The 9187-nt window shown below is 42.4% G+C and overlaps 1 protein-coding gene across 4 annotated transcripts in view; it reads left to right on the top strand.

The window, feature by feature from the left end:
- The window catches only part of Ppargc1a (PPARG coactivator 1 alpha), a 607642-nt gene that overhangs the window by 213913 nt on the left and 384542 nt on the right, over positions 1-9187 (top strand). The gene's annotated exons all lie outside the window — the stretch shown is intronic.

Here is a 9187-nt window from a genome sequence, read left to right as displayed (position 1 = left end):
TCAAAAGTTTAAAAATACCCACTTGGAATTGTAGATGAACAAGCACTAATCCCGGGTCACGAGCGGGTGGGCGGATTGTGCTGAGTGTGCAGGGGCCACGTGCCCTGGGATTTGACGTCAGTCCCATCCAGGGGGCGCGCAGCGTCTGTGCTCCTTTGCGAGGTCACTCTGTGATGCAATGTGTTTTCACAGCCTGTGAATCAATTCCCTCTAGGAAAAAAAAAAAACCCACTCACCATGCTGATTAGCTGGATATGCTACTGTTGAAATTCCTGATTTTGCAATATTTAAGCACTTTCTCAGCTGAGAAGGTAAAATAGGGTAAGCAGAAAATAAAAAGCCATGCGTTATGTATTTGAATCAAATCCTTTCCTTTTTTGAATGTTGACCTTTGAGTTTCCAAATTGGGCAAAGGAGTAATTATCAGGAATACCTTGATAAAAGGTTGTATGGGATCGCAATCTGAGAAAACAACTTTATAAAGACTTTGTATTTTTAGTAGCACTTTAATATCAGTTTTCTAATTTAATTCTTCATGCCAACATTGTAAAGTAGGTGGAACATTTGTAATAGATTATAAATGACACTAGGATGAATTTTTTTTCTTCATCCAAGGCTCTTAAATATAAGACTAGAAAACAAAAAAAAGAGGGTGAGGGAATGAGAGAAATAAATATTTGTTGAGCAATTACTATGTTCTATGTATTTAATATACAATCTAGTGTATTTTTTTTTACACAATTCTATAGGGTTAAGTGTTCATATTTCCATTTTACAGGTAGCTAAACCATGGTCAGGCAGTTAATTAGTGCTGGTTAAGTTGGAGATTTGATCATAGATGTCCTTGATTCCAAATCTATATTCAGTGTTCAGTTGTGAAGTCAGTTCAATTAATCTTTGTTTTTAACACCTAGGACATTTTTACAGACTGTGAGGGTATTAAAGGCAAATGTTAGGTAAGCAAGGTGCATCCTTGATTTTATGTGGTTTGCGCTTAAGGATGGTGGACGTAGAGCATGGGGCAGGCATGGAAGACGTGGGAGGTCGAAGTTGGGCTGGGAAAAGTCTCCATAGTCCTGTGCAGGACATTGGACAGGATCCTCTGACCGTGAGGAAGCTATGTGTGTTCAGGAGACTAGTCTGGTGGTCAGATGCGATTGACAAAGGGTTAAGCAGGCTGCTTTCTCCAGTTGCATGCTTTCTAATGTTCTCTGATCATATACACCTCTCAGAAAACTCCCCTAAGCAAGCCCCTCTAGTACAAATCACCTGCGCGCACTGTGGCCTACTACCCTGTGTGCATCATAAAGCAGGCAGGCGGTGGAGACAAAGGTGCCTGAATATGAGCAGAAGAAGGGCTTGATTTCTGCACCCCATTTTGAAGATATGCTCCTTTCTCAGCAAGTTAGGGACACAGAGTTCATGGCTGTAACTCAGTCTCTTGGAAAAACCCTCTGGACAGCACTGGCATGTGTGGGGGCAGGGTGTTCTCAGCAGTGGCACGCGACATTTTGGACAGAACATTTTTTCTTGTGCATTGTGGGGTGGCATCCCTGGCCACTGTCTGCGGGATGCCAGTAGCACCCCCACCCCAACTGTGAAAACTAAAAATGTCTTCAGATGTTGCTAAATGTCCCTTGTTGAGGGATGGGGGGGGTGTGGAAACCACTGCTTTCAGGTCATCAGTAGGAACAGCCTCCTTATGTCCCAAGAAGAAGGCAGATGTTTCACCTGGCCCATTTTAGATTCATCCAGAGGACCCTTGGGCTTGGTTCCAGCCTGTATCTGTTAGCTCCTGAGGGTGGCCAGCCAGAACGGAGGTCCAGCTGTTGAGGGCGGATAGCAGCCTTTAGATGGCTCCTGTCCCCATGCCTATCATGTCTAATTTTAACATCTCACGCTTCACTGCTGATGGACTTTGACAAGGCCCAGTGTGGAAGACCACGGTGGTCCAGTGTGGGCAGCACGGTAGTTCAGAGCTTGGGCTCTAGACCCAGGTAGACCTGTGTTCAAATCTGTATTCTGACGTTATTATCTGTGACCTTGAACTACTCCCTGATCTCTCTAAGCTCATCTACCAAGTAGTGATTAGACACAAGAAAGGTCATTTTTGAATCATGGTATTTAAATAGTATTTGGCACCACTACCGTTCCTAGCTCTTATTAAATAGCAGTGGCTATAATTCTGGTGATGGCAATGACTACATAGATCAGACTCTTGCCTTGTACATAGGAAGCACTTATTGAATTATACATTCTATCATAATTTGTATGTTTCTGAGTTTGATTGGATTCCACGAAGTGGGGACCAGAACTGTCTCATTGGCCACTGGATTCCTGTTCCCTAGTCCAGCCTGATATAGAATAATAGGTTGCCATGGTTTACATGTTGAATATGCTCCAAAGTTCCATGTGTCAGAGACTTGGTCCCCAGGGTGGCAGTATTGGGAGGTGGTGGAACCTCTGAGACGTGGTCTATGGGAGGTCCTTAGGTCATTGTGGGCTGTGCTCTTGAAGGGGGATCATGGGACTCCAGCCATCCTCTCCATTTCCTTCTGTTTTCTGGCTTTTGATGGAAGTGTTTTGCTCTGCCATGTATGTCCACCGTGACATGTCACCGTGGCCAGAGACCAAAACCATTGGGCCACCTGACCTCAGGCTGGAACCTCTAGAACTGCGAGCTAACATAAACCATTTCTCTTTATAACTTGATTGTCTCAGGCATTTCATGATTGAGACCGAAGGCTGACCAATGTTTAGGGGTCAATAATTGTAACGAGTCCATGAGCATGTGCCATCTTTCTTGTACGCCGTGTGTGCTCATTATCTCTTTCCATCTACTTTAATGTGACACATATCAGCCCGGCTGGGTAACACCTGCAGATGTGCTCTAGCCTCCCTACCCTGTGCACCTGAGGAAGGTACCCTGTACCTGCAGGAAGTGGGGAAGGAAGCTCCAGCTTCTCTTCTTATGACTTCAAGCTCAAGGAAGAGGGAATTCACCATTTTGTCTCGTCAATGGAAATGCGGAAACTTAATCATCAGGACTGTCTAATTGGGCTTGTGGATTTGACTGTGGTACTTTATGTCGTAGTATTTTCTGGAATTCCATTTCATAATGCAACTTTGCTTATCTGGTTTCAGGTTTTTGATTTATTCCTTTTTTTTTTTCCTCTGGCTAGTTTTAGAAAAATTAAAACTCTTGTGGCTTTATAGAAAGAAAGAAAAAAACTTAGGAGGTAGAGGAATTTTTTTTTTTTATTGAGAATGCATAAGAAATCATCTATAAATCAGACATAACAATGCTTGATAAATTCAGGAGAAAATTGATTGCAGCAGCAATAGCTGATTTAAACTAATGCCTGGTTGCGTCATTACTCAAACAAACACAGGAGCAACATCCGTTTTAATTTCTGTCTTGTTTAAAAATGAGCATTTCTTTTCAGCAAATGACTGTTGATGATTTGCATCTTTACATTAAAAAGGGGGAAATTTTCCACCATTTTCTGACTCGTTCATGTTGTGTGTTCTTGAAATTTTCAGCACCTCAAACCTATAATTTTCAGAATATGTTTTATAAAAGTGGAATTAGCAGTTTGGGCTTGTTTTTGTGTTTGTATGGGAGTTGGGAGTGTATTAGAGAGTTGTGTACATAAGTACGCGTGTGGTTTTGTCGTTTAACCTAAATGAGATATGCAGTTGGAATGTTCCTTTTGTTCAAAAAGCATGCATTCAAAAAAAATGTATTACCTCTCAACTTCATTGAATAACCTCTCTTTAGGTATTAATGGAATGAGTGAATAGGAGTTCCATTTTGCCTTGTCTGGTATCACTCAGACTGATTTTATGTTAAATTATATGTAATTGCCTAGCCACATCAAAACATTAAAAAAACATTTGAGAGTAAGACAAGTCCCATTATTCCCACTGTGTCTAGGGAAGGACGTTGTGACTCAAAGGAAGTAAATAACTGAGAGACTAAGGGTTGCCAGTCCTCCCCAGACCCCACCAATTATAAACATATCTGAAAAAAGTAGAAAAAATTTAAAAAGTCAAGAGGAAAAACATTTAAAGTTGTATACAGTTCTGCCATATAATTGCAACTACTGTTAGCATTTTTAATAGTCTCGGTCTTTTTTTCTATAAATGGCTTTACCTAAAGGAGTTGAGATAATACTGTACATTTTTCTTTTTTGCATCTTGATTTTTTCTTTCAGGTATCTTACAGTCATGTTTCTGTGTTATTGCAAATTTGCAGCAGTTGAATATCTGTGTTAATGAGTGAACCAAAATTGACTAAACTGTTTCTCTATTGTAGAAATCTAGGTTGTTTCCATTATTTTTTGTTGTACGAAATGGCAGACTTTTGAAGTAGGTAAAAAGGCTCTGACTGAAGTCCTTATGCCGTGTCGTACTTCTGGGGTTGCGTTACACTTGCTCCTGTGGTCTTCATTTATCTTCCTCACTAAGCAACCTGACCTGTGCTGCTTGGCCCTATACTGTTTTATTAAGATTTTCACATCTTTAGCAAGGGCTGGTCTCAAGCATAAAGGACTCAGGTGATTTACTGCCATCACCTTCAACTCTTTGACCCTGTATGGGGAGATGACTGCCCCAGGAAGGGAGATGTGGTGGAAGGAGAGTAAATGAATTTTGCTTTGCCTTTTAGAGCTGAGTTTAAAGGTTTGCTTCCTCTCCAACCTGCTTTTAATCTTAAATTGTCTGCAGTTTCTTATGTTTAGCCTTATCTTGCTCTTACGGAATATAGGTTACTTTATGCAGAAAATGTATGTCTTATTAGCCATCGTCACGAACTTTCCCAACGTGATCTTGCAGCAGAATGAATCCTAAATATCCTGACTTGGACATTAGGATTTTGTACATAGGTATTATGCTTAGGGCAGAAACTGTGCTAGTCCCGATCACATGCCCGTAAGAAAATCTGTGGTTGCTTTCATCTAGGCTGGAAGGACAGAATCAGGGAATGGGGGTGTCCAGAGAGGTCAAGGGCGCACATCTTAAACATCTGCTTCTTTAAATCATGTCTTTTGCTATTTTCACATTATAATTTTCAAGAGAGATTCTCTCCGCGAGATGTACTTACCTTGTGTTAAATATGCATCGAATGCCCCAAGTCTCTCCTTCTGGGTGGAAGCTTTAATCTTTTAGCCAGTGCTCTCGCTGGCTCTGTCTTTTTTCTTGTCTTGACTCTTGGTCACATTGGTGGTGACGACAGCTAGGCTGGCCTGAAAGGAGATTTTCAATCATTTAAAAAATCTATATTGAACTCTTGCTGTGTTCTAAGTTATTTCATAGATGAGCATGGGGTGTAAGCGGCTGGGTGACGCCTTTGACAGGTCCTAGGGTTAATGCCACCACATGACCAAGAGTCCAACCTTATCAACAAACACGACAAAATCCTGGTTACTGGTGCGTGGAGTTTTCCTGCTCTTAGTTCTCAGTTGTGAACTCGCGTGGCTCCTGTGGTTTGTCTCCAAGGTCAGGGTCAGGTAAACAGACCCCTAATGATGACTTGGGTCAAGAACAGTGATTGGCGCCCAGGGGCAGGTAATGCGCTGGGCACTCACCCACCACTGCCAGCTCCCTGCCAGCTCTTACGCTCTACTTCCTGCTTCCGCCTTGCAGGATGCTCAGGGTGTGTGGAGGGGGCAGGAATCGTTTCCTAGAGAATGAGCCTGGAAAGATTCCTCCTCCCTTCTGTTGTTCCAGCGTCTCTAATGTATCCATCTAACACTTATTTTTATTTATTTATTTTTTCTTCTGGGGTACCGAGGATTGAACTCAGGGGCACTCAACCACGAAGCTACACCCCCAGCTCTATTTTGTATTTTATTTAGAGACAGGGTCTCACTGAGTTTCTTAGTGCCTTGCCATTGCTGAGGCTGGCTTTGAACTCACCATCCTCCTTTCTCAGCCTCCTGAAGCCACCGCGCCTGGCCCAACTATCATTTATTAACCAGTTGCCGTTTACTAGGCTGGAGATACAATGAAGAAAAATACAGACAAGGTCCTTGCCCTCAAAGAGCTTCTATTCCATTGGAGCAGCCGGTTGGCACCGATGAGACCACCAAATTTCAAAACTCCACGTTTAATCGTTTCCGCTGCTACCCACGGCTGCCGCTGCTGCCGTCTTAGCAAAAAGTCCCTCTGGCTCCTTATAAGTCCTTTAACTCTTTGCTGGCCCAGTGTGAGTTTTATTAACATCACGCTGCGTTCATAGGAGGCCCTCGTTAAGTACTTGTTGATTAGTTGGCTGATTCTGCAAGTTTCCCAAGAGACGTTGGAGTTTTCCTTTAAAATTTAGTTTTCTACATCTTTGACTTTTATCTCGTTTTCAAGCAGGGGCTCCACAGGAGTGGACTCAATGGTGGTTTCAGTTCTGTATCTATAATAAGCAAATCCCTTAAACATTTATTTCTAGAGGTCATGCTCTACGCCAGCAACTTAATTTCATAGTAATGACGAGTTCATTTTCAAATGATCACTTCAAAGCACCCATAGGCACAGAGTCAAGTCCTCTGTGTTCCAGGGATCCAGAATTGAAACCACTCTGAGTACTTTGGCACATTCCTTTTCTTCAAAGAGCTCAGAGCAACTTGTGTGTTTTATCTCTTTGATCCTCGCATTATCCACCAGACATTCACGATGGGGCTTCATTACGGCCTCGCCCTCTGAGCAGAAGGATGGATTTTTATATTCCAAGATGATTTATGCTTTTATATTTTAAAGGTGAACTTGTAAATACTTCTGTATTCTTTCTCCATTTTCTTTCTTTTCTTTCCATGATCTGTCTTTCTCTTTCGTTTTTTCCTTCCTCCATGTCCTTGGAATAATTCCTTCCTCCTGTCTTGGAAGAATGGAGTCTAGGACTGCCCATTCTCAGGGAAGCAGCTCAGGTTTCTGTGTTCTCACTACTTGGGGGAGCCCGACACCTCCCATCAGGAAGTCTTCCTATTTCCGACACTCCTCATCTTCCCATCTGCAGACCTGACTGCAGGTGGGATTTTAAAAGCTGGGCCCTATTAAATGGAGAATGGTTGAATTTTCAGAGCTGCATCTCTGGGAATCCCTCGTCTCTCCTATAAGCCCCTTCCAAGGCCACCTGCTGTTCTGAAAGAGGAGTCTGTCCTGGCAAGTGGGCAGAAGCCTCCTGGATCTCTTCCCTGCTGGTTCCAGGATTCGCCTCTCCAGTGGTCTTGCACTCTATGGGATCCCTGAGGCTGGTTTATCTGGGAAATGGCTTTGGAAGGAAGGTTGAATCCTAGCTGCAGGGACTCTTTTCTGAAACCAGGGTGGGCAGATAAGTAATGACCTTACTTGGACCCACTTGAGAGACTGGTGAGAAGAGGAACTCACAGGTGTCTTGTTTGGGAAGGGCCTAGTGGGATGAAGACCAACATTTCACCCCAGGGAAAAAGGCAGTGTCTCCGGTGTCCCCAAAGGACAAGCAAGAAGAGAATTGACTGACAGGGACGCTTTTCCAGCTTTTGGGCACAATTCTTAAGTCTACTTAAGTTGCCAGAATCATTTAATACTTACCACAGTGTCTACAATGTGGGAGATGCCACCCGTCAGCTTTCACCCCAGGACACAGGACACAGTCCCCAGAGGACTAGAACATCACAGTCACTCATTCACCCAACCTGTGAGCATCTCTTGAGCACCTTGCATGCTCCTCGTTCTGTGTTAGGTTTCGTGGAATCACACCAACAAAATAAGACAAAATAGTCCCCCTCTACCAAGAGTTGTTTGAATAATATTGAAGCCCAAGGCAAGGACACATAATCCAGCTAGAAAATAGTGTCCAGCTGGGTAGAATTGAGCTTCCCATGGAAATGAACTTGCAACATTATTTAAAATTGCAATGAAATTAGAAACACTCTTGATGTCCATCAGGCTGGGAAGGCCTGAAAATGAGGATACAACCAACCGTAGGGTAGACTGCACCTGTGAAAGAGGGCTATAAATAGAACCATAGACAATGACATTGAGAGATTGCCAACACTCTCCGTTAAGTGGAAATGAGAGAATCTTACTTTTGCTATGAGCCATTTTATATTGAAAATACTTAGATATGTTCATGAATGTAGATAAATGCAAGGAGGAGAGACTTCCAGAATTTTTATATGTGTACTTTTGCTTTTCTATTTCATAATGTATTCATGTATTACTTATGTAATGTAAAAAAATGAATAAGGAAGTAGGTGTCATTATATGTGATCAGGAGAGAGAAGCCACAGGGCTTCAGTGAACAGGGCTGCAGTGAAGATTCTCCTTTTTGACTCTGGACACTGAGCCTCTGCCTGGCTTGAAGGAAGACCAGGGACTTGGCTGGAGGTAGTTCTCCTAGGGGCCTAGCCTGGGGAACAGCCGTGAGAATCAATATGACTTTAAAAATGGCTGACTGTGCTTGTGATCAACACCCAGATGGAGGCACCCACCATTTGTCTTCATTTGCTCCTTCTATCTGAAACGTTTGTGTTAATGGGGGTGAGGGCTGGCAATGTAACTTTTGGCTCCTTATCCTCAGGAAAGTCCTAACATGACTGTTTAAGGTCCCTTTCTGCGGTTGCTTTTTTAGACCTTGACAGCTGCTGAGATATGAGAGAGCTGGTCTTGTCTGTATGGCTCCAATTTTATTTTAACATTGATCCCAGTCACATGCTAATAAAAAATAAGGTGCGTTATGATGATGTCGTTTTATGGCTTGCAATGTCTATATACTGAACCGCTCAGGAGCTATTTGAATGTATGTGCTCTTTTTTTTCTCGACAGATTATATATTCATTGCGGTCATTGATCTTGTCTTTTTGGCTTGTAGGTATCCCCTGTCACTCTGCAGAATGGCACCTTCTTACACACTGGACACTTAAGAAGTGCTTGTGGATTAGATAAATGAATTAATGAATGGAGTCGCTTGTGACTTATTGTTCTAATAGGAAACGTTTAGAAAACAGAGTCAACTCAATGTAAATGAGGTCATGGACTAAAACCCATATAGAATAGATCTGTCTTTTCAGTGAAATTCCTTGGGCCTTTTTTTTTTTTTTAGTGAAATCTTTCTGAACAGTAAGAACACAGAGAATAATATAATGAATACAAATGCCTACCAAGCACCCATGTGTTCAATATCCATATTTAACAAATGCTAACAGTTTGTCATGTT

The sequence above is a fragment of the Marmota flaviventris genome, chromosome 7 (genome assembly GCF_047511675.1).
Source record: "Marmota flaviventris isolate mMarFla1 chromosome 7, mMarFla1.hap1, whole genome shotgun sequence".
In the NCBI taxonomy this organism is placed as follows: Eukaryota; Metazoa; Chordata; class Mammalia; order Rodentia; family Sciuridae; genus Marmota; species Marmota flaviventris.
Note: the sequence above shows the minus strand (reverse complement) of the source record. Positions and strands in the feature narration are given on the sequence as shown.